This window comes from Theropithecus gelada, chromosome 17, assembly GCF_003255815.1.
Source record: "Theropithecus gelada isolate Dixy chromosome 17, Tgel_1.0, whole genome shotgun sequence".
NCBI lineage: Eukaryota > Metazoa > Chordata > Mammalia > Primates > Cercopithecidae > Theropithecus > Theropithecus gelada.
The window spans coordinates 37,736,197-37,759,150 of record NC_037685.1 but is presented as its reverse complement, the minus strand read 5'-3'; the positions used below and the strand labels follow the sequence as shown (position 1 = coordinate 37,759,150).

The 22,954-nt window shown below is 45.1% G+C and overlaps 1 pseudogene; it reads left to right on the top strand.

Annotated features, from left to right (window-relative positions):
- The first annotated feature begins 3,693 nt into the window (after nt 1-3,693).
- On the top strand, nt 3,694-21,652 carry LOC112611156 (annotated as a pseudogene).
- The last annotated feature ends 1,302 nt before the right edge of the window (nt 21,653-22,954 follow it).

Genomic DNA, 22,954 nt, shown 5'->3' with positions numbered 1-22,954 from the left:
CTGCACTCCAGCCTAGGCAACAGAGCGAGACTCCATCTTAATAAATAAACAAATAATTAATTAATTAAATAAAATAAAAAATGTAAGAGGTAACAGAATAGATACTGGTACTTGTACCACATGGAGAAGCTCTGAACAAATAAGAAAATAATGGAAGTGATGATTGATGGGAAGAGAATGGAAACAAAAAGATGGGACATAATAGCAGAAATATTTTCCCTTTGTGTTTTTCTGTGTTTAATTTTTGAGCCATTGATACAAATTACGTGTTCAAAAAATTAAATTAACAATTATATTTTCAAATAAGAAGATCCATTTTCAGTGATAGCTCACTCATCAGCTCTGTGGAATGCAATAGAATGGGCAGAAGGGCTCCCTGGCAGAGCTGAGACAGGAAGCCAGAAGAAACACTTCCCTTGCACAAAAGAAGTGAAAATGCAGAAGGAAGTGGCACTGGTGAAATCTAATGCAAAAGGAGCAGAGAGGGTATGAGAAGCGGCATGAGAGAGTGGAAGACATCCGTTGTTTTGGATGTGGCCTTGAATTTAGGTCTGCTTCCTGCTGACTACGGAGTTTGGGCAAGTCTTTTAAGTTCTCTGAGTCTGTTTTCTCAACTGCAAAATGGCAGTAAGGACAAAACCTACCTCGCAAGGTGATTGCAAGTGTGAAAGAAAACATGGAAACAAACATTTTGCAGCAGAGAGCAGGGCTGTGTACTGACAATGCTGTATTAATAAATAGACAAAGGAGGCTGAATGTGGTGGCTCATGCTGTAATCTCAACACTTTGGGAGGCCGAGGCAGGAGCATCACTTGAGGCCAGGAGTTCAAGACCAGCCTGGGCAACATGGCGAAACCTGGTCTCTACAAAACATTTTTTAAAAAATTAGCCAGGCATGGTAGCACATGCCTGTAGTCTTAGCTACTTGTGAGGCTGAAGCAGGAGGATCGAGGCTGCAGTGAGCTTTGATCACACCACTGCACTCCACCCTGGGCAATAAAATGAGATGCTATCTCTAAGTTTTAAAAAAATAATTGAAAAAGAAGAAATAGACAAAGGAAAAAAGCAAAGCCTCTCAGAGCTTCCTACTGCCTCCTTTCCTGCTGGGCTTCTGTACCACTGAGCCCCAAAGCTCAGACTTGCCTGGGAGGATGGAGAGACAGGAAGCTACTGAGAGACAAAGGCAAAATCCCCCTGGGCACACAGGAGGAGGATGACTGGAAACCCACCCAGTCTTAGAGGATTATCTTCCCAACAAACTCCAGTTTGCTGATTTGGTCGTGAACAGACCACCTTCCTGTGGAGCATTTTAGGAAGTTTGAGTGTTATTCTGAGAGCAAGTTTTCAGGGTTTTGGGTGGAGGTAGAGGTGGGGTGCTGATCAAATTTGCATCCTGGAAAGATCACCGTGAACACTGTGTAGAAAGTACGTTGGAAGGGCCGGGCGCGGTGGCTCAAGCCTGTAATCCCAGCACTTTGGGAGGCCGAGACAGGTGGATCATGAGGTCAGGAGATCGAGACCATCCTGGCTAACACGGTGAAACCCCGTCTCTACTAAAAAAATCCAAAAAAAAACTAGCCGGGCGAGGTGGCGGGCGCCTGTAGTCCCAGCTACTCGGGAGGCTGAGGCAGGAGAATGGCGTGGACCCGGGAGGCGGAGCTTGCAGTGAGCTGAGATCCGGCCACTGCACTCCAGCCTGGGCGACAGAGCGAGACTCCGTCTCAAAAAAAAAAAAAAAAAAAAAAAAAAAAAGAACATTGGAAGAAGACAAGATGGGGGGCGGGGACCTCATTAGGAGGCTGCTGTGGGAATCTGGAGGGGAGTCGGAGGTGGCCCTAACTCAGGTGAAGGGATGGAAGAGAGACTGGCAGGAGCCTCCGAGGGCTTGGTGAGTGTCTGATGGAACGCTGAGGCAAGGAGGAGGAAGAGGCAAGGACGACTCCCAAATTTCAGGTGGAGCAGCCCAGTGAGTGTCATGAACACCATTTGCTGAGACAACAACAAAACAGCAAGAAGCAGCCGGGCACGGTGGCTCACGCCTGGTATCCCAGCACTTTGGGAGGCCGAGACGGGCGGATCACGAGGTCAGGAGATCGAGACCATCCTGGCTAACACGGTGAAACTCCATCTCTCCTAAAAATACAAAAATTAGCCGGGCGCGGTGGTGGGCGCCTGTGGTCCCAGCTACTCGGGAAGCTGAGGCAGGAGAATGGCGTGAACCCAGGCAGCGGAGCTTGCAGTGAGCTGAGATCCGGCCACTGCACTCCAGCCTGGGCCACGGGCAAGACTCTGTCTCAAAAAAAAAAAAAAACAAAAAACAGCAAGAGGCCACGACTGTGGGAAAGATCATGAGTTCAGCCATGAGATCACGAGATCATGAGGCCACAGAGCATCTGAGTGCCTGTGAGACTCGGGGGAAGTGGGTCATGGGCAGTTGGATGTTACAGTCCGGACTTGCAAAGAGGTCCGCGAGAGACATCTACCTACAAACAGCAGGCATGTGAGCCTGGCAGTGCATGGAGAACCAGAAAGAGAAGCCTGAGACACAGTCCTCAAGAATGTCACTCAGGGCCGAGCGCGGTGGCTCACGCCTCTACTCCCAGCACTTTGGGAGGCCAAGGTGGGCACATCACTTGAGGTCAGGAGTTCGAGACCAGCCTGGTTAACATGGCAAAAACGCATCTCTACTAAAAATACAAAAATTAGCCAGGCACGGTGGCACATGCCTATAATCCCAGCTACTCTGGAGGCTAAAGTAGGAGGATTAGTAGAACCCAGGAGGCAGAGGTTGCAGTTAGCCAAGATTGCCCCACTGCACTCCAGCCTGGGTGACAGAGCGAGACTCCATCTCAAAAAAAAGAAAAAGAAGCTGAGTGCAGTGGCTCACACCTGTAATCCCAGCACTTTCGGAGGCCGAGGAGGGTGGATCACCTGAAGTCAGGAGTTTGAGACCAGCCTGGCCAATATGGTGAAACCCCATCTCTACTGAAAATACAAAAATTAGCCAGATGTGGTGTCAGGTACCTGTAATCCCAGCTACTCAGGAGGCTGAGGCAGGAGAATCACTTGAACCCGGGAGGCGGAGTTTGCAGTGAGCCAAGATCATGACACTGCACTCCAGCCAAGGTGACAGAGCAAGAAGCTGTCTCAAAAAAAAAAAAAAAAAAATTATACAATGGAATCGTCTACTTTAGATGTTTAATCTGTGATAAGGGATTTAGAAAATATACTACATCTAAAGAAAGGTTACAAAGCAACCTGATCTAAAACTTGAAAATGTGGACATGAAGTGAGAGGGACATCTGGCTTCTGAGCAGGAACCTTTGTAATGGGAGCAACAAAAAAAGAGTATTAAATAGGGGTGATGTGGAGAAAGGTAAGAAGACTTTGCAATCCCAGCACTTTGGGAGGCTGAGGCAGACAGATCACCTGTCAGGAGTTCAAGATCAGCCTGGCCAACATGGTGAAACCCCGTCTCTACTAAAAATACAAAAATTAGCTGGCATGGTGGCATATGCCTGTAATCCTAGCTACTAAGGAGGCTGAGGCAGGAGAATTGCTTGAACCCGGGAGGTGGAGGTTGCAGTGAGCCGAGATCGCGCCATTGCACTCCAGCCTGGGCGACAGAGAGAGACTCCATCTCAAAAACAAGAAAACAAAACAAAACAAAAAAAATTCACCCCTTGCCACACCATGGAAAATGGAAGCAAGCACATAACTGGGCCAAATCCCCATAGTCTCTTTGGGCAGAAGACACGTCAGGCAGCTGGATCCTCTCGCACAGAGGCCGGTAAGCACAAAGACATCACCTGGGGAGAGGAGACGCCGACGGGGTCTTAGGAGAATCCCAAGAAGTACCTCCCTGGAACACAAATCATCTTGGCTGACATTGAGAGGTCAGAAAGGGTAGACTTGATAGCTTATCTCAAAAAAGCTGCTAATGGATAATAATTGGCCACTGCCTTATTTATTACAAAACAGAAATGTCTCATGAGTTTTCAAATGTGTTACCATAATTTGATCTCATACACCAGAATTCAGATCATGACTGACTGACAGGATATTTTGGTTGAACAGTCCTGATTTAAATAAGACTGGCTTATAGCTAAGTGAATATGATCAGCTCTTTTGAATTTTTATAGTAATTCTAATTCAGTAAATACTATTACCATTTTCCCCATTCTAAAGATATGACTGGACTTCACTAGTAATGTCCAAGTTTTCCCAAAGATGGTAAATGTTGTCTCAAAGTATCTTGGAGGTCAGTTTTATATTTAGATTTATATAACTGGTTATATTAATATTTTTAAATACTGGGGAAATTTCTTCACTGTTTCAGAACCAAGTAACGCTTACCTGTGGTTTAATTTGTATTCATTAGCCTATTAAAGGCAAGGACTGAAGATAAGATAGCAATGTCTACTTTATATTTTTGGTCATAACTATGCTAATCTAATCAGAATTCCCTGTATCTAAAATTCAGGCTTTTTGACCGGGTGTGGTGGCTCACGCCTGTAATCCCAGCACTTCAGGAGGCCAAGGCAGGTAGATCACTTGAGGTCAGGAGATCGAGACCATCCTGGCTAACATGGTGAAACCCCGTCTCTACTAAAAATACAAAAAATTAACCAGGTGTGGTGGCATGCACCTATGGCCCCAGCTATTCGGGAGACTGAGGCAGGAGAATCTCTTGAACCTGGGAGATGGACCTTGCAGTGAGCCGAGATCACACCACTGCACTCCAGCCTGGGCAACAGGGCGAGACTCAGTCTCAAAAAAAAAAAAAAAAAAAAAAAAAGCAGGCTTTTTACTTATTGAAAGACATTTTAGTGTGGTTTCTGTGTAATATCAAAAAATATGCAATACGTTTCACATTTTATAGATGATCTATAAGGGCAGGTGTTTTGTTTTTGTGTTTTTTTTTTTGAGATGGTCAAAATCTCACCTGTCGCCCAGACTGGAGTGCAGTGGCGTGCTCTCACTCCTACCGATCTCCCTGCTCAATCCTCCCCAGTGCCTGGCCTGGAGAGGGCAAGTTATAATTAGGATTGTCTTGAAACAGCTATTCAAAAACACATAAAACTACAGAACTATTTTGTATGTGTGCTTTGCCAACTCATTAGAAGAATTAAAGTAGAAGAGATATACACAAATTTATAAATTATGTGTGATCATAAGATTTAAGATAATCAAAATAAAATCAGGCGGGGCATGGTGGCTCACACCTGTAATCCCAGCATTCTGGGAGGCCAAGGCAGGGGGATCGCTTGAGCCCAGGATTTCAAGATCAGCATTGGCAACATAGTGGTACCTCATCTATATAAAAAATAAAAGATAGCCAGGCATGGTGGTGTGTGCCTGTAGTCCCAGGTACTTGGGAGGCTGAGGCAGAAGGATCACTTGAGCCCAGGAGTCCAAGGTTACAGTGAGTCAAGGTTGTGCCACTGCACTGCACTCCAGCCTGGGCAACAGTGCAGTGTCTCAAAAAAAAAAAAAAAAACAAAAAACCCACAATCACAGATTATGAAAAAATAAGTATATGTGCCAGGATGTGAATAGTGACTACTATTTTCTTATGTATTTTCAATATTTTTTTTTGCATAAGTTGCTTTAGGAATAAGAAAAAATAGTTAACATTTTAATAAAAAAATTGAGTTTCAAAATCAGAGATAATTCAGTTGATGGGTTGAAGTTAGCCTCTTGGGGGCCAGATCTTACAAATTCTAAGCTGGCCGGGAGCAGGGGCTCACACTTGTAATCCTAGTACTTTGGGAGGCCAAGACAGGCGGATCACTTGAGGTCAGGAGTTAGAGACCAGCCTGGCCAACATTAGTGAAAACCTGTCTCTACCAAAAATACAAAAATTGGCCGGATGCAGTGGCTCACGCCTATAATCCCAGTACTTTGGGAGGCCAAGGCAGGTGGATCATGAGGTCAGGAGTTTGAGACCAGCCTGGCCAACATAGTGAAACCCCATCTCTACTAAAAATACAAAAATTAGTTGGGCGTGGTGGCAGGTGCCTGTAGTTCCAGCTACTTGGGAGGGTGAGGCAGGAGAATTGCTTGAACCCAAGAGGTGGAGGTTGTAGTGAGCTGAGATTGAGCCACTGTATTCCAGCCTGGGTGACAAAGCAAGACTCATCTCAAAAAGAAAAAAAATTAACCAGGTATGGTGGCAGGTACCTGTAGTCCCAGCTACTTGGGAGGCTGAGGCAGGAGAATCGCTTGAACCCGGGAGGCAGGAGTTGCAGTGAGCTGAGATCATGCCACTGAACTCTAGCCTGGGCAACAGAGTGAGAGTCTGTCTCAAAAAAAAAAAATCCAAGCCAGAGTCCCAAGAGTATGACCCTTGGCCCCCATCCCCGGTGTCTGCAGGGGTCTGGACTAGAGACTGTAGGTGAAAATGCAGTCCTCTGGCTTTCCCATTTTTCCTTGGGCTCAGAGCTTTGGAAGCAACTGCGTGCTGAGTTCTTCTCCCACCAGAATGATGGTGTCTCTATGTTTAGAAAAATTCTCCATGTATTTGATTATTTCTCACCAGGAATAAATCTTCTTTAGACAGTGTAGTTTGCATTGACAAATATTTATCTTACCCTAGGCACCATGCTAAGTGCAGTGAGGGGCAATTTTGCAATTATGACTGTGAGATCTAGAAGCAGACTGGCTGGGATTTGACTCTTGCCTCTATAACTCACTGACATTGTGAAATGGGCAAATTAACTTATTTAATCCTCAATTTTTTAACATACAAAATGGAGGAATATATTTAATCAAATGTAAGATGCCTTTCATTAAAGGCTTACATTATTTCTTTACTTCTAAGAAAGACAAGTGCTGCTAATTAAACTTTGGCACGTTGCCTGAAACAATAGCCCTATATAATGTATGAATTGGCCACACTAGCCTCTTCTTGCTTTGAAATTTCTTTCATCTGCACCAGAGATCTGGCAGTTTCTCCTTGCTCCTGTTGCATTGTTTGGTATGTAATGGGCAGGTTTTTTGCACACAGGTCAGTAACTAAAGGTGACACAGCTTCATCTACCTTTGGGGGGAATCTTCATTTTCTGGGTGCATAAAGCCCTTGATGGTTGTTTCACAAGAAAATGTGCAAGTGTAATCATTTCTCCAACAGCAAGTTTCCAGCTTCCTTCCCATGGTTTTGCCATGTTGGCCAGGTTGGTCTGGAACTCCTGACCTCAAGTGAACCATCTGTCTTGGCCTCCCAAAGTGCTGGGATTACAGGCATGAGCCATCGCACCAGGTCAACTTCTATATTATATTTTCTCTGCTTTTGATTACGCAGCCACTTAGCAAACATGTACTGAAAACTTATTATGTGCAGGTGCTATGCAAAGGGCCCTCTGGACTTGTGGTCAGCAAGTGACAAAATAAAGTCCAGCGATCTGGGAGTGCTGGATGAACATGTTTGGAACCCCTAAGCATTGTGTCAATACGTGCTGAAAGTTAACGTGTTTAAGATAAAAGATGATCAGGGAATCTAAAGAATAGCTGGAGGCTGGGTGCGGTGGCTCATACCTGTAATCCCAGCACTTCAGGAGGCTGAGACGGAGTTGGGGGATCACTTGAGGTCAGGAGTTCAAGACCAGCCTGGCCAACAAGGTGAAACCCCATTTCTACGAAACATACAAAAACTAGCCGGGTATAGTGACAGGTGCCTGTAATCCCAGCTACTCAGAAAGTTGAGGCAGGAGAACTGCTTGAACCTAGGAGGCAGAGGTTGCAGTGAGCCGAGATCATGCCACTGCACTCCAGCCTGGGTGACAGAACAAGACTCTGTCTTAAAAAAAAAATAAAAATAAAAAATAAAAAAATAAAAATAAAAAATAAACCACCAGGAACAGCTGGAAACAAAAGAGACAGTTGGGGAGAACGTGGAAAACAAGAAAGTCCTACAGAAAAGGGTAAAGGACAAGGAATAAGAACTGGTTTCTAGTCCTGTGCTTCTCCAAGTCAACACGTGGCCAATATTTCCTTCCAGGGTCTTTTTTTTTTTTTTTTTTTTTGAGACAGAGTCTCGCCCTGTCACCAGGCTGGAGTGCAATGGTGCGTGATCTTGGCTCACTGCAACCTCTGCCTCCCAGGTTCAAACGACTCTGCTGTCTCAGCCTCCTGAGTAGCTGGGACTACAGGCATGTGCCACCATGCCCAGCTAGGTTTTTTTTTTTTTTTTTTTTTTTTCCCTGTATTTTTAGTAGAGATGGGATTTCACCATGTTGACCCAGACGGTCTCGATCTCTTGACCTTGTGATCCACCCACCTCGGCCTCCCAAAGTGCTGGGATTACAGGCGTGAGCCACCGCACGCAGCCCCAGTATCTTCTTTTTGAGCATTTTAAAGAATCACTGGGGTCTTTGGGGTCTGCTCCCTTATTTCATTAAGAAGGATGCTGAAGCCGGGGAGGTGAGGTGACTTATTTGGAAATATGGCTTCTGGCAGGTCTAAGGGTGATTTCCCTCGTTTCTTTCTAGTTTTCTGTATGGATAATTGCTGCATAATGTGTTCTCTTTATAATGGAAACAGCTGCTCTATGGACAGAAAAGTCTGTTAGGCAATATTACTTTTTATCACAGCCAGGGAGGAACCTGATAATTAATATCCAATGAAATCCATGGCTTTTAGGAAAGAACAACAACAACAAAAAAAACCTTTAATCAGCCACAAAAATACCTTTCAGGCAGGCTAGAGTAGAAGAAGGAAGAAGCACAGATACCAAATAAGGAACGTGGGCTCGTTTTTTTTCTATAGATAGACTTTTGGATAAGTCTATTTATAGACTTATAAATAGACAAAACATGTATATAAATATGTTTGGAATGGCAAAAGACATGAACTTTCCATTAAAAGAATATTTTTAAAGCTGTTAATTATATTAAAAATGTTGTTCTAGGACAAGAATAATACACACATATGTAATACAGATTTAGTTATAAAATATGTATATTAAATTTATATTTATTTTATAAAAATAAATGTATATTTCATTTTTAAATGTCCAGAAATAAATGCAAAAGCATACACAGGGCCAAAAATAGCCATGATGAGTGATTTAAAGGTCTAGAAATCCTACTGAAAACCACTTTCCAGGAAAAGCATCTGATAAATTCTAAACTTGCCTTGCTGATAATTTCATCTCCCAGATGCCGGGCAATTGCCGTGAAAGACCGAGACCTTTGGGAGATGAGATGATGCTAGCCCTGAGGGAATGCTGGGTGCCTGCAGCAAGGTTTTCAGAAATGGGCTGGTTGAAATTTAACCCAAATAGGAAGCTGGTTGAAGATTGAGGAATATGTCATAGAAGCCACAAACTGGAAGAGCTTTGGGTCTCCCAAGGGACCTGGACGAGAACTAGCAATCCTCAGGCCCAGGGCGCTCCCTCCGTTCCTCTGGGCCGCCTGGTTTCACATCTGTTCTCCTAAACGCCAGGGATTCGGGTGGAAGTGAGATGCTCCCAGGAGGTGCTCCCAGGGGAAACTGGTGAAGGGGTGTGGGAATGGGGAGCTCAGGAGTGTCAATGGGACCTCAGGGTGTGTGCTGCCTCAAGCAATGGAGCTGGACCTTTTCACTTGCACACGAGCCAGCTGAGGGTCACAGCCATGGGTAGGGGTGGGGCTGGAGGTAATGGGGAGAAGAGAAAACTCCTAGGGGCTTCTCGCTCTCCATATGGGTGGGATACCTGCAACACCCAAAGGCAATCTTCAGAAAGTCACTGGTGAGGGCCATGAATGACAGAGTTTGCAGGAACTGGGCTGTGAGCATGCACAGAGCTGGTGAATGAGATCCGAGGAGATCTGGGCAGGGCAGCAGCTCTGTCTGCTAGGGCAACCCTGCTTCCTTCTCTGCATCTACTTTGTTCTCCTCTGTCTCTGAAAACCAACTTCCTCCTGCTACCTGCATGCATCTGGGCTTGCTTGCTGTTTTTTTTTTTGTTTTTTGTTTTTTGTTTTTTTGAGACAGAGTCTCATTTTTTTGCCTGGGCTGGAGTGCACTGGTGCAATCTTGGCTCACTGCAACCTCCACCACCATGCCCAGTTAATTTTTGTATTTTTAGTAGAGATGAGGTTTCTCATGTAAATTCCTTGAAGAGATAGACTAATAGACTCTGAGTCAAGGTACATATTCCCAGGAAAGAAAATCTATTGGCTTGATTTGAACCAGATGTCTTTGCCCCAGTTCAACACCCTACTGTGACCAAGAAGCCAACAGTAGTCGCTAGGCAACCATTGAGCCATTGAGTGCAGGGTTTCAGTGTGTGTGCGTGTGTGTGTGTGTATGTGTGTGTGTGTGTGTTGCTATATCTGGGCAGAGGAATGGGCAAAACAACAGATTCTCAGAAAGCACCAGAATAGGCTTGGCCTGGCCCACTTGGAATTGGATCCCCTGTTCTGGGTTCAGCGAAGCAGATGTCAAAAATGTCCATGGGAGGGGTGGTCAAAAATGTCCATGGTGGCTCACGCCTGTAATCTCAGCACTTTGGGAGACCAAGGCGGGCAGATAACCTGAGGTCGGGAGTTTGAGACCAGCCTGGCCAACATGGAGAAACCCCATCTCTACTAAAAATGCAAAATATTAGCCTGGCATGGTGGCGCTTGCCTGTAAGCCCAGCTACTCGGGAGGCTGAGGTAGGAGAATCGCTTGAACCTGGGAGGCGGAGGTTGAGGTGAGCCAAGATCTCACCATTGCACTCCAGGCTGGGCAACAAGAGTGAAACTCCTTCTCAAAAATAAATAAATAAATAAATAAGTCCGGCCAGGCGCGGTGGCTCACGTCTGTAATCCCAGCACTTTGGGAGGCCAAGGCGGGTGGATCACGAGGTCAGAAGATCGAGACCATCCTGGCGAACACGGTGAAACCCCATCTCTACTAAAAAATACAAAAACTAGCTGGGCGCGGTGGCGGGCGCCTGTAGTCCCAGCTACTCGGGAGGCTGAGGCAGGAGAATGGCGTGAACCCGGGAGGCGGAGCTTGCAGTGAGCAGAGATGGCGCCACTGCCCTCCAGCCTGGGCGACAGAGCGAGACTCCGTCTCAAAAAAAAAAAAAAAAAGTCCAGGGAAAAGAAATAGATCTCACTCCACTCCAAAGCTTAGTTGGCTCAAAAGGCACAAAGGCTTCACAAAAGCAAAATTCTGAAGAATCTATAACAAAATGACAAGCGATGCTCTTTTTTGAAAAAGAAATGGGAAGATATCTAAAGACAGCAGGGTCGTGCATGGGTGACACCACCAAGGACAGATGATAAACCATGGTGTACACAGACAGAAGGAGGCACACAGAATCAAGTAAACAATGGTTATAGAACTGAACAAATAATCCTGAGAACCCAAAGAACAAATATTCAAGAGCTTATAAAAATAGATGTATTTGAATAAGAAGAATGAAGAGGTTACTCGCTGCTCACGCCTGGGGATCATGTTCAGTGGTGAGTGTGGGAAAGCGGGCCTTAGCAGGCATATTGTTAAGTGGAAAAGGCAGTTTCTTTTTTTTTTTTTTCTTTGAGATGGAGTTTTACTCTTGTTGCCCAGGCTGGAGTGCAGTGGTGCGATCTCAGCTCACTGCAACCTCCGCCTCCCGGGTTCAAGCAATTCTCCTGCCTCAGCCTTTTGAGTACCTGAGATTACAGGCGCCCACCACCATGCCCAGCTAATTTTTGTATTTTTAGTGGAGACAGGGTTTCACCATGTTGGCCAGGCTGGTCTTGAACTCCTGACTTCAGGTGATCTGCCCACCTCGGCCTCCCAAAGTGTTGGGATTACAGGCATGAGCCTCCACGCCCAGCCTGCCAGTGGAATGTTTGGTATACATGATTACACTTCTATTTATCCATTATCAATGAAGGGGTCTGGGTGTTGGATTTCTTGGCTTTTTCTTCTCTTGGCCATCTTTTCTCTATTTTTGTAAAAGACTTCCAAGCTTTAAAGCAGGCCAATAGATTCTCCCTCTTGGGAATACGAAAGTGGGACCCAGAGTCTAACAATCTAGCTCTTCCAGGAATTTACATGAGTAGAAACTTCCACTGTTTGTATAACGAGAATAAAGTTAGGCAATGAGAGAAAAAAGTAGAACTATTTCATTTCAATTTAATTTTTTAAAATAAAAGTAATCCAACTAGAATGAAGAGAACACACATCCTTAAGAGGGCATAAAGTCCTAGATAGAGTTCACAAGACAAGATCTAGATGTTTTAAATGAGGTCAGGCGCGGTGGCTCACACCTGTATTCCCAACACTTTGGGAGGCTGAGGTGGACAGATCACTTGAGATCGAGACCATCCTGGCCAACATGGTGAAACCCTGTCTCTACAAAAAATACAAAAATAAGCTGGGTGTGGTGGCACGCGTCTACAGTCCCAGCTACTCGGGAGGCTGAGACACGAGAATCGCTTGAACCTGGGAGGCGGAGGTTGCAGGGATAGCACCAGTGCACTCCAGCCTGAGCAAGACCTTGTCTCAAATAAATATATAAATAAATAAAAAATAGATGTTTTAAATGAGTTTAAGACTCCAGGCCCAAGCAGATTGTACCCCCAGAGTCCTGTAAAAACTTTAAAATCATCTCTGGAACCACTGCTAGAAAACTAGACAAACTCAGGAAAGCTCCAAAGGGTGAAAGCTGGATCAGTGAATAGATGTTAAAGAGGCAGAAGCTGCCTTCAATGGGAGCTGTTTAGAAAGGGCCTGGGAGGCAGCTGTTTCTGTGCCCAGACCTGTTCAAGCAGGAGCTTGGGTGACGGCCGTGGGAGGGATGTTGTGATGCGTATCTTCCATGAATAGAGGAAAGGATCAGATCAGGATTCTCAAAGAAAGATTGGGGCTCATCAGTGGACCACAAAGTTCCCCTAAAGGACCTAAAACTGATTTAAAAACTCATATCCTCTCTTTAACATTATTATTATTGTTATGAGAGACAGGGTCTCACTCTGTTACCGAGGCTGCAGTGCAGTGGCATGATCATAGTTCACAGAAACCTCGAACGACTGAGCTCAAGCAATCCTTCCATCTCAGCCTCCTGAGTAGCTGTGACTACAGATGTGAGCCACCATGCTAGGCTGGTTTTTATTTTATTTTTTGTGGAGGCAGGGTCTCGCTATGTTGCCCAGGCTGGTCTTGACCTCTGGGCCTCAATTGATCCTCCCACTGCGGCCTTCCAAAGCACTGGGATTATAGGCATGATCCACTGCACCCAGCCCTCTCTCAATTCTTCTACATGATTAATGCGCAAGCCATACGTTTTCACTTTACAAACAGCCAGGATCACTTATGATCTATGTGACAGGGCCATTTCTTGGAATAATTTTTCCAATGCTTCTCCTCTCCATCCCAAAATAGACAGGACCTGTGTGCTCCCCCATGTCCCCCACTAACCCTGTGCCTCAGAGGAAATTGGGGCTACTCTGATAAGGTGAAATTGCTTTTAAAATGCTTTTTCCCTGGGCTTTATTTTTGTGAAATTGGAGTTCACAAAGAAGATAATGTGCTCCTCTTTTGAGGACACCAATGAGAGAGAAGCATTTGCCTTTGAGGCAAGAAAAGGCAGCAGGAGGGATTCCTTCCAGCCAGTGGGCTCTGCTCTCTGCTTCTCCCAGGTTGTGAAGATTTCAGAAAGGCTGACTTGATGAGCAGGGCCCCAACCATAAGGCTCCCGGCCTCAAGGAAGCAGAGACCAACCAGACTGAAAGAAACCTTGGCGGGTGTAAAAACTGAAGATAAGGCTGGATATGGTGGCTCACGCCTGTAATCCCAACACTTTGGGAGGCAGAAGCAGGAGGTCAGGAGTTCGAGACCAGCCTGGCCAACATGGTGAAACCCCATCTCTACTAAAAATACAAAAATTAGCCAGGCATGGTGGTGCACACCTGTCATCCCAGCTACTCAGGAGGCTGAGGTAAGAGAATCGCTTGAATCCGGGAGGGAGATGTTGCAGTGAACTGAGATTGTACCACTGCACTCCAGCCTGGGCAACAGACTGAGACTCCTTGTCAAAATAAAAGTAAAATAAAATAAAATAAAATTAGCCGGACATGGTGGCATGCACCTCTAGTCCCAGCTACTCAAGAGGCTCAGGTGGGAGGATTGCCTCAGCCTGGAAGGTCAAGGCTGCGGTGAGCCATGATCCTACCACTTTACTCCAGCCTGGGCAACAAAAAGGGACCCCATCTAAGAAAAAAAAGAAAGAGAGAGAGAGAGTGAAGATAAAGAGAACACAAAACATAGAATGGTGTCTTGCCTGTTTTAGGCACCACAGAGAATGGCCAACTTCTGTTGAGAGCTGGGAAGAGAAGAGACCTTAACACCAATGACAGTATAATTTTCTCCCAGCCTAGGAGTCTGAGGAGTTGAAAGATTTAGTTTGATATAATGAAAACAAAGAAATTGATACTTTATGTACACTTTGAGTTTGTGAGTCAAGATTCATACCTTCCACAGCTACTAAGCATGCTACAGTTACTGGTACTAGGGTTAGAAGTGACTAGAATTAACACAGAGGATTCTTTTTTTTTTTTTTTTTTTTGAGACGAAATCTTCCACTGTTGCCCAGGCTAGAGTTCAATGGTGTGATCTCAGCTCCCTGCAACCTCCGCCTCCGGGGTTCAAGCAATTCTCCTGCCTCAGCCTCTCGAGTAGCTGGGACTACAGGTGTACGCCACCATGACTGGCTAATTTTCTATATTTTTGGTAGAGATGGGCTTTCACGATGTTGGCCAGGCTGGTTTCAAACTCTTGACCTCATGATCCACCCGACTCAGCCTCCCAAAATGCTGGCATTACAGGCGTGAGTCACCACGCCTGGCGGATTCTAAGCCGGGTACTTTGCCGAAGTCTAAATGGCAGCTTGAAGTTCTTGGTGACTTGGCTGCCCTTGTGCATCCTTGGATTGTTGGGATCCTGCAGTTCGGGGAAAGGATGCTGTTTATCTGGACATGAATGATGCTGTCTCCAATTGCTGCTACTCCAGTCCTGCTTCATTTTATTGATGAATACTCTTAGTTTAGTGTCATTTCAATTTAGTTCATCATCAGTTCCGTGACTACTAATTTCCATTACTATCACTGTTTATTTTTATGCTCAGATTGCCCCCATGTTTGACCACTGGGGACTCCTTCAAGTTGGTTCCACTGTCTTTTTGATACTCTCCGTCAGCCTTGGAGCTACTGTCTATCTAATATGTTTCAGGGTCATTTTGTACTTCCCCTGCCCCAGTCCTAGAGCCAGCCGTTTCTAAAAAGAGCCCTGGTTTATCTTAGTAGAGAATGGTATTTAGAAACCAAGATCCCAGTTCTAAGCATGCTCATTCTTCCTGGTGTGTCATTGCTTCTAGGCCCTTTCAGCAGATAGAGCTAGGAAATGTGTGTGTGCGCGCATGTGTGTGCAAACACACATAAACATATATATGTAGGTCCATCTCTATCTCTGTTAATCCATAGAAAACCATGAGTTCACATGGATACATCCAACACCACAGGGTACATTCTAGTCTTCACTCTGTCCATATTTATTTATTTATTTATTTATTTATTTTTTGAGACAGAGTCTCGCTCTGTCACCCAGGCTATAGTGCAGTGGCCGGATCTCAGCTCACTGCAAGCTCCGCCTCCCGGGTTTACACCATTCTCCTGCCTCAGCCTCCCAAGTAGCTGGGACTACAGGCGCCCGCCACCTCGCCTGGCTAGTTTTTTTGTATTTTTTTAGTAGAGACGGGGTTTCACCATGTTAGCCAGGATGGTCTCGATCTCCTGACCTCGTGATCCACCCGTCTTGCTCTGTCCATATTTATAATGCCCTTTTACAAGAGCAAGAAGCGTAGTTCTCATTATCCTAAATACACACTATTCATCTGCTAGAGACTTGAGGACACAGAAAATACTTCCAGAGGTAAGTTTTACCACTGCGAAAAGTGCGTCTACTACCTAGAGTTAACTATTTCTTTATGGCTCTTTTTCTAAGGTAAAATTTACACACATATATATAGAAAGAGACAGAGTGCACGTACAATTTTTTATATATATGCTCTCTCTCTCTGTCTCTCTCTCTCTCTCTCTCTACATATATATATATATATAAAGAAATAAAGAGAGCCTACAATTCAATGAATTTTGATGAGTGCATAAACCATACAGTCCACATACTTATTAAAATATGGGCAATTCCTATCATCTCAGAAAGTTCTCTCATACTTCTTTGCGGTTAATCCCTGTACTCTACCAGAGACAGCCACTGCTCTAATCACCTCCCCTTCAATGGATTAGTTTTGCCTGCTCTTTTTTTTTTTTTGAGATGGAGTCTTGCTGTATTGCCTAGGTTGGAATGCATGCAGTGATACAATCTCAGCTCACTGCAACCTCTGTCCCCTGAGTTCAAGCAATTATCCTGCCTCAGTCTCCTGAGTAGCTAGGACTATAGGTGCACACCACTATGCCCAGCTAATTTTTGTATTTTTAGTAGAGATTGTATTTTGTATTTTTAGTAGGGTTTCGCCATGTTGGCCAGGCTGGTCTTGAACTCCCGACCTCAGATGATTCACCCACCTTGGCATCCCAAAGTTCTGGGATTACAAGCGTTAGCCACCATGCCTGGCCTGCTCTTTTTTTTTTTTTTTTTGAAACAAGGTTTTCCTCTGTTACCCAGGCTGGAGTGCAGTGGTGCAATCTTGGCTCACTGCAGCCTCAACTTCCTGGACTCAAGCAATGCCCCAACCTCAGCCTCTCAAGTAGCTGGGACTACAGGTGCACGCCACTATGCCTAGCTAATTTTCCTATTAGAGATATTAGAGATGGGGTTTTGCCATGTTGCCCAGGCTGGTCTTGAACTCCTGAGCTCAAGTGACCTGCCCACCTCAGCCTCCCAAAGTGCTGGGATTACAGGTGTGAGCCACCATGTCCGGCCTGACTGTTCTTTAACTTATGTAAGTGGAATCTTGTAGGCTGGGTACAGTGACTCATGCCTATAATCCCAGCACTTTGGGAGGCTGAAGCTGGAGGATCACTTGAGGCCAGGAGTTTGATACCAGCTTGGGCAACATAGCAAGACCCTATCTCATGTTGTTGCATGTATCAGTCGTCCATTCTTCTTTGTGGCTGAGCAGAATTTCAGTGGACAGATATACCACAATTTGTTTATGCATTCTCCTGTTGATGGACTTCAGGATTGTTTCCAGGTTGGGGCTATTGTGAATAAAGCTGCTATGAACATTCTTAGCAAATAGGAGAAAAAAATAGCAATTGTACTGAACTTTTTTTTTTTTTTAAGGCAGGGTCTCCCTCTGTCACCCAGGCTGGAGTGTAGTGGCATTATCTCAGCTCACTACAACCTCTGCCTCTCAGGTTCAAGCAATTCTCCTGCCTCAGCCTCACTAGTAGCTGGAACTACAGGCACATGCCACCATGCCCAATTAATTTTTGTATTTTAGTAGAGATGGGGTTTTACAATGTTGGGCAGGCTGGTCTCGAACTCCTGACCTCAGATGATCCGCCCACCTTGACTTTCCAAAGTGCTGAGGTTACAGGTGTGAGCCACCACACCTGGCCTGTATCAAACATTATTTCTGCTGCATCTCCTCTTCTCAGTTCACCACTGTCTCCAAGCATTGGCCCAGCAGCAGGTGTAATCTGAACGCACCTCACCTCAGCTGCCTCACATAGCCAGACTTCTCCAGCTCTGCAGTGTGGTACCCATGCCTGTGGAAGTGTAAAGCTGGTGGATAAATGCTTCCCCTTCTACCTCTAGGGTGGACAATTCTAGAGCCTGTTCTACATGGCCCATCAGAAGTCTCCAGAAGGATTGAACCCCACTTGCCCATGTGCCAACTGACTCATCACGCACCTGCCATTGGCTTCCCTCCTCCACATTGCATAATCCCTTACTTCTGTTCTCTAGGATCACTAGTCCAAACAAACACCCATATGCAAGCCCTTGTCCCAGGCTCTGCCTCTGGGAGGAATGCAACATAAGACAGCAGCTTCAGCAAATTATTTAGACGCATTCAGTCAAATGGCAGAGGTAAAACCTAAAAGTGTTAAAGAATAACTATATTACACTGCTCTCCTCTAACTTGGTGGTTTCTCTCTCTCTCTCTCTCTCAATCCCTCCCTCTCTCCCTCCCTTCCTCCCTCTCATCATCACCTATAAGATGCATTTCAATTTCAGAAATATTAAAATCTAGAATACCATGCATCTTCCGTTCAAGTACATATTGTTGTCTGCTCGTTTAGTATCTGTCTGCCTCACTCTTGTCATTTTCACCAGGACAGAGATGGAGTCTGACTCAAACATTGATAAACACATCATAGGTGTTCAGTAAATATTTGTGAATAAGAGAATAAGGGACAGCAAGAAGAGAAACTGACAAATTCTTTCCACTTTGGAATTGGTTTTGGAAGAAGAACCTTAAGGGGTAGATAATTAATAAAAGATGTGAAGAGGAAAGGAAATCAGATGGAATCCCCAGGGAACTGAATGAATAAAGAGAAGATTCATGAAGAGTAAGGCTGGTACCAAGAAATAGCTTAACCACCTAGATACCCAGGGCGGAGTCTTCCTTTGGAGGCCCTCCTTCGCTGGCTGGTGAGGGAGGAGAGCTAACAACCTCAGCAGAAGGTGATACTGGCCCTAATCCCCTTCCCAGTATTTAAGAGAAAAAATAGGCTCAAAATGATTATTCGAATAACCACACTTCCTAAACTGTAACCACAGCAGCTTACAGCAACTTTTCCATAAATCCTCTCCAGGCTGCTTTTGTGATCCAAAAAATTCTATTTCTCAGTTCCCAGCAACAGCACTTCCTACATAACAAGTTTGGATTTCACACATTAAGACGATTACTGTGGATTAATAGAACAATAGGAGGATCAAAAATGCCATGATAGTTAGACCCAGGGTCATTTGCAAACAGAAACAGGTTTTGAGGCATCTGAAGAGTGGTCCTGACGATCAGTCTCTGTCTCTTTCTGGAGCATCCTGTCAGCTCCCCAAGTCAGGACCTTGGATAGACCGTAAGTGCTTCGTGTGAGCGACCAAGGAGGGATTGTGTAGACAGAGTAGTTTAGGAAAATGAACAGGTTTCCCCCTCTTGTCCTTGTTAAGAAATCACAGACAGGCTGGGCGTGGTGGTTCACACCTATAATCCCAGCACTTTGGGAGGCCAAAGCAGGAGGATGACCAGAGGTCAGGAGTTCAATACCAGCCTGGCTAACATGGTGAAATCCCATTTCTACTAAAATACAAAAAAATTAGCCGGGCGTGGTGGCGGGCACCTGTAATCCCAGCTACTCGGGAGGCTGAGGCAGCAGAATCGCTTCAACCAGGGAGGTGGAGGTTGCAGTGAGCTGAGATGGCAACATTGCACTCCAGCCTGGACAAGCGTGGAAACTCTGGCTGAAAGAAAGAGAAGAAAGAGAGAGAGAGAAAGAAAAGAAAGGAAAAGAAAGGAAAGGAAGGAAAGAAAGGAAAGAAAAGAGAAGAGAAGAGAAAAGAAAGAAATCATAGCTGGATTTGCATTAGAGAGTTTAGACTGGATTTTAAAAAGTAGTCTAGCGTTCTTGTCCCATCTCAGAGAAATAGCAGGGATTTCTGTCTACCAGGATGAAAAAATGTCTTCTTTGGAAAATGCTGTAAACTTAATAGATAAAGGCAGTGTTGTTTCATGCTTTTTTTTTTTTTTTTTTTTGAGACAGAGTCTCGCTCTGTCACCCAGGCTAGAGTATAGTGACATGATCTCAGCTCACTGCAACTTCTGCCTCCCGGGTTCAAGTGATTCTCCTGTCTCAGCCTCCCAAGTAGCTGGAACTATAGGTGTGCACCACCATGCCCGGCTAATTTCTGTATTTTTAATAGAGATGGGGTTTTACTATGTTGGCCAGGCTGGTCTCAAACTCCTGACCTCAGGTAATCTGCCCGCCTCAGCCTCCCAAAGTGCTGGGGTTACACGTGTGAGCCACTGCCCCCGGCCTACGCTTGATGTTTTAAGTAGAGTTTTAACCTTTCTATTCCATCCAGAAAACTACTATACATTAGGCTTGTATACCTCAGTAACAGACCAGCCAGGGGCCAATTGGATTTACTGGTTCAGAAATCTCACCATCCCTCATGTCACTGCTGTGTGGGGTGGGGACAGTGGGGCTCCCACTTAACCAGCAAATGAGCAGCTTGTGAGCTGCAGATGCCTCTGTTCTCCTGTGCAGATTCAGTGAGACAGAAATGTGAACCTGACCAAAGAGCAGGGCGGGGAGGCTGGCTGTGTCCTGACTTGGGTGTGAGCTGGTTATACAAAAGATGTCCCCAAAATGCTAGTCAAGGGAGCGCTGGATTAGTTCCCCAGGGTTTGCCAGTGTTAAATAGGAGCTAGCCCCTGTCCTACCTTCGAAGATGCATCTCTCAGAAACGCTCATCCTTCTGTGCAATCCCAATCGAAATTCCAGCAGGCTTTTTCACAGAACTTGACAAGCCGCTTTTTTTTCTTTTTTTTTTTTTTTTTTTGAGACGAAGTCTCACTCAGTCACCCAATCTGGAGTGCGGTGGTGCGATCTCTGCCACTGCAACCTCCGCCTCCCAGATTCGAGCGATTCTCCTGCCTCAGCCTCCTGAGTAGCTGGGACTATCGGCATGCACCACCACACCAGGCTAATTTTTGTATTTTTAGTAGAGATAGGGTTTTACCATGTTGCCCAGGCTGCTCTTGAACTCCTGGCCTTATGTGATCCGCCTGCGTTGGCGGTTTACAAAGTGATGTTTATAAAGTGCTGGGATTACAGGCTTGAGCCACCACCCCCAGCCGACAAGCCACTTTTGAAATCCATATAGAAATGCAAAGGACCTTGAATAGCCAAAGCAACTTTGACAAAGTTGGAAGGCTATTACGACTTGATTTCAAGACTTATTAAATCCTGCAGTCATCAAGACAATGTGGGATTGGTATAAAGATGGACAAATAGACCAAAGGAGCAGAATAGAGTGCCCAGAAATAGACCACACCTATATGAACAACTGATTTTCAACGAAGATTCAGAAAACAATTTAGATGTGCACATGGGCCTGGTGATACCACGGTGGAACAAGAGCCCAGTTTCTTGGACGTCGCACGCCTTGTGGTGTGGTGTATGGCTGTGGCCACCTCCTACATTCGCGTCTACAACCACCAATCTTTTCAAAAGAAGTAATTCCAGATTGATGGATGAAATTTTAAAACAACAGCAAAAATTCTGGGCCTAGATTGTTCAAAATACTCACCAGAGTTTGCAAATAGTAACGACAAAGATGATGAAGTTCTAAATTGCCATTTGGCAGTGAAGGTGCTGTCCCCAGTAGATGGAAAAGCAGATATTCTGAGGGCTGCCCAGGACGTTTGCCAATTAGTAGCCCAGAAGCAAAAGCGACCCCCACAGATTTGGATGTAGCTATGTTAAGCAGTTTACTTAGTTCAAATGGTTCTCCTGATCCTGATTTAGTATCGAAGTTTGGTCCTGTGGACAGCGCATTAAACTTTCTTCCCCGGCACATCAGATTGTCTGAGATTGTCTCTTTGCCTTCCTACTTAAACATCAATTCTGAGGACTTTTTCTCTTCCCTTCATCAGTATGCAGCTGTGACCAGCGTGTGGAAAAGCAGTGGTCATTTGTGGCATAATTGGATTTTAGGCTTTTAAAGAAAAGGACCCAAGTGAATCTGATGTTTACAAAGCACCTATGAAACCCTATACACACCTAGTCCATAATCCTCATGATTTATCAACAAACACAAGTGTCTGACTTGAGAGAAGGTGTGTCTGTGTGTCTGTGTGTGCATGTGTGAGTGCACATATGTGCACGTTTGTATGTATGGAAATAAACTTATGCATGGGGACATATTGGAGAAGGAAATACATAGACCTAGAACTTTGAGCAAGCAGCAGCGATGTTTTAGGAACTGAAATGTCACACTTAAAGTCTTCAGCCCCGACAACTTCCCTGTTTTTGTGGGGAGAAGGGGGCCTGATTACAGCTGCTCTAGTTGTGTTTGGGGGGAGGGGAATAATTTTTGTTCAGTCCTTCTTAGTGACCAAACTTTACTTTTTAAGAATAGGATATTTACTTGTTGAATTGAAGGATTCTGTGGGGTTTTTGTTTGTTTGTTTGTTTCATTGTTGTTGTTTTTGAGACAGTCTCGCTCTGTCACTCAGGCTGGAGTGCAATGGCGTGATCTCGGCTCACTGCAACCTCCATCTCTCAGGTTCAAGTGATTCTCCTGCCTCAGCCTCCTGAGTAGCTAGGATTACAGGCGCCCGCCACCACGTCCGGCTAATTTTTGTATTTTTAGTAGACACATGGTTTCGCCACGTTGGTCAGGCTGGTCTCGAACCCCTGACCTTGTGATCTACCCGCCTCAGCCTCCCAAAGTGCTGGGATTACAGGCATGAGCTACCACGCCCGGCTGCATTCTGCATTGAAAGGAGCTCCTGAGGAATGAAGTTCTGTGTTGCTCCTATGTTAAAAACTTCCTCATCTTCCGAGCAGAAGGAATGAATACAGATCTTCAGATATCAGTCCATTTTCTTCTCTTCATTATGGTCAAACAGTGTGACTTGAGAGTGTTGCTCTGGTGTCTGTGTTCCAGACTGTGAAGATCATTTGAAAAATAACTCTTACTACACTGAAATGCAGAATTTTTAAAAGTTAAATATTAGATTAGGCAGTCAAAAACACAAACAAGCATAAAAGGTGAATACGTTGTAATCTTCGGAGTAAAGGTGGGCACCGCTGTAAAAGGAAGAAGATTTAGATTTTCTTTTTTGTTTGGTGGGCAGTATGCCATGTTATACCCAAAGTTGATTTTGAAAATATTTTCATCTGGCTGGTGTGGTGGCTCACACCTGTAATCCCAGCACTTTGGGGGCCAAGGTGGGTGGATCACTAGAGGTCAGGAGTTCGAGACCAGCCTGGCCAATGTGGTGAAACCCTGTCTCTACTAA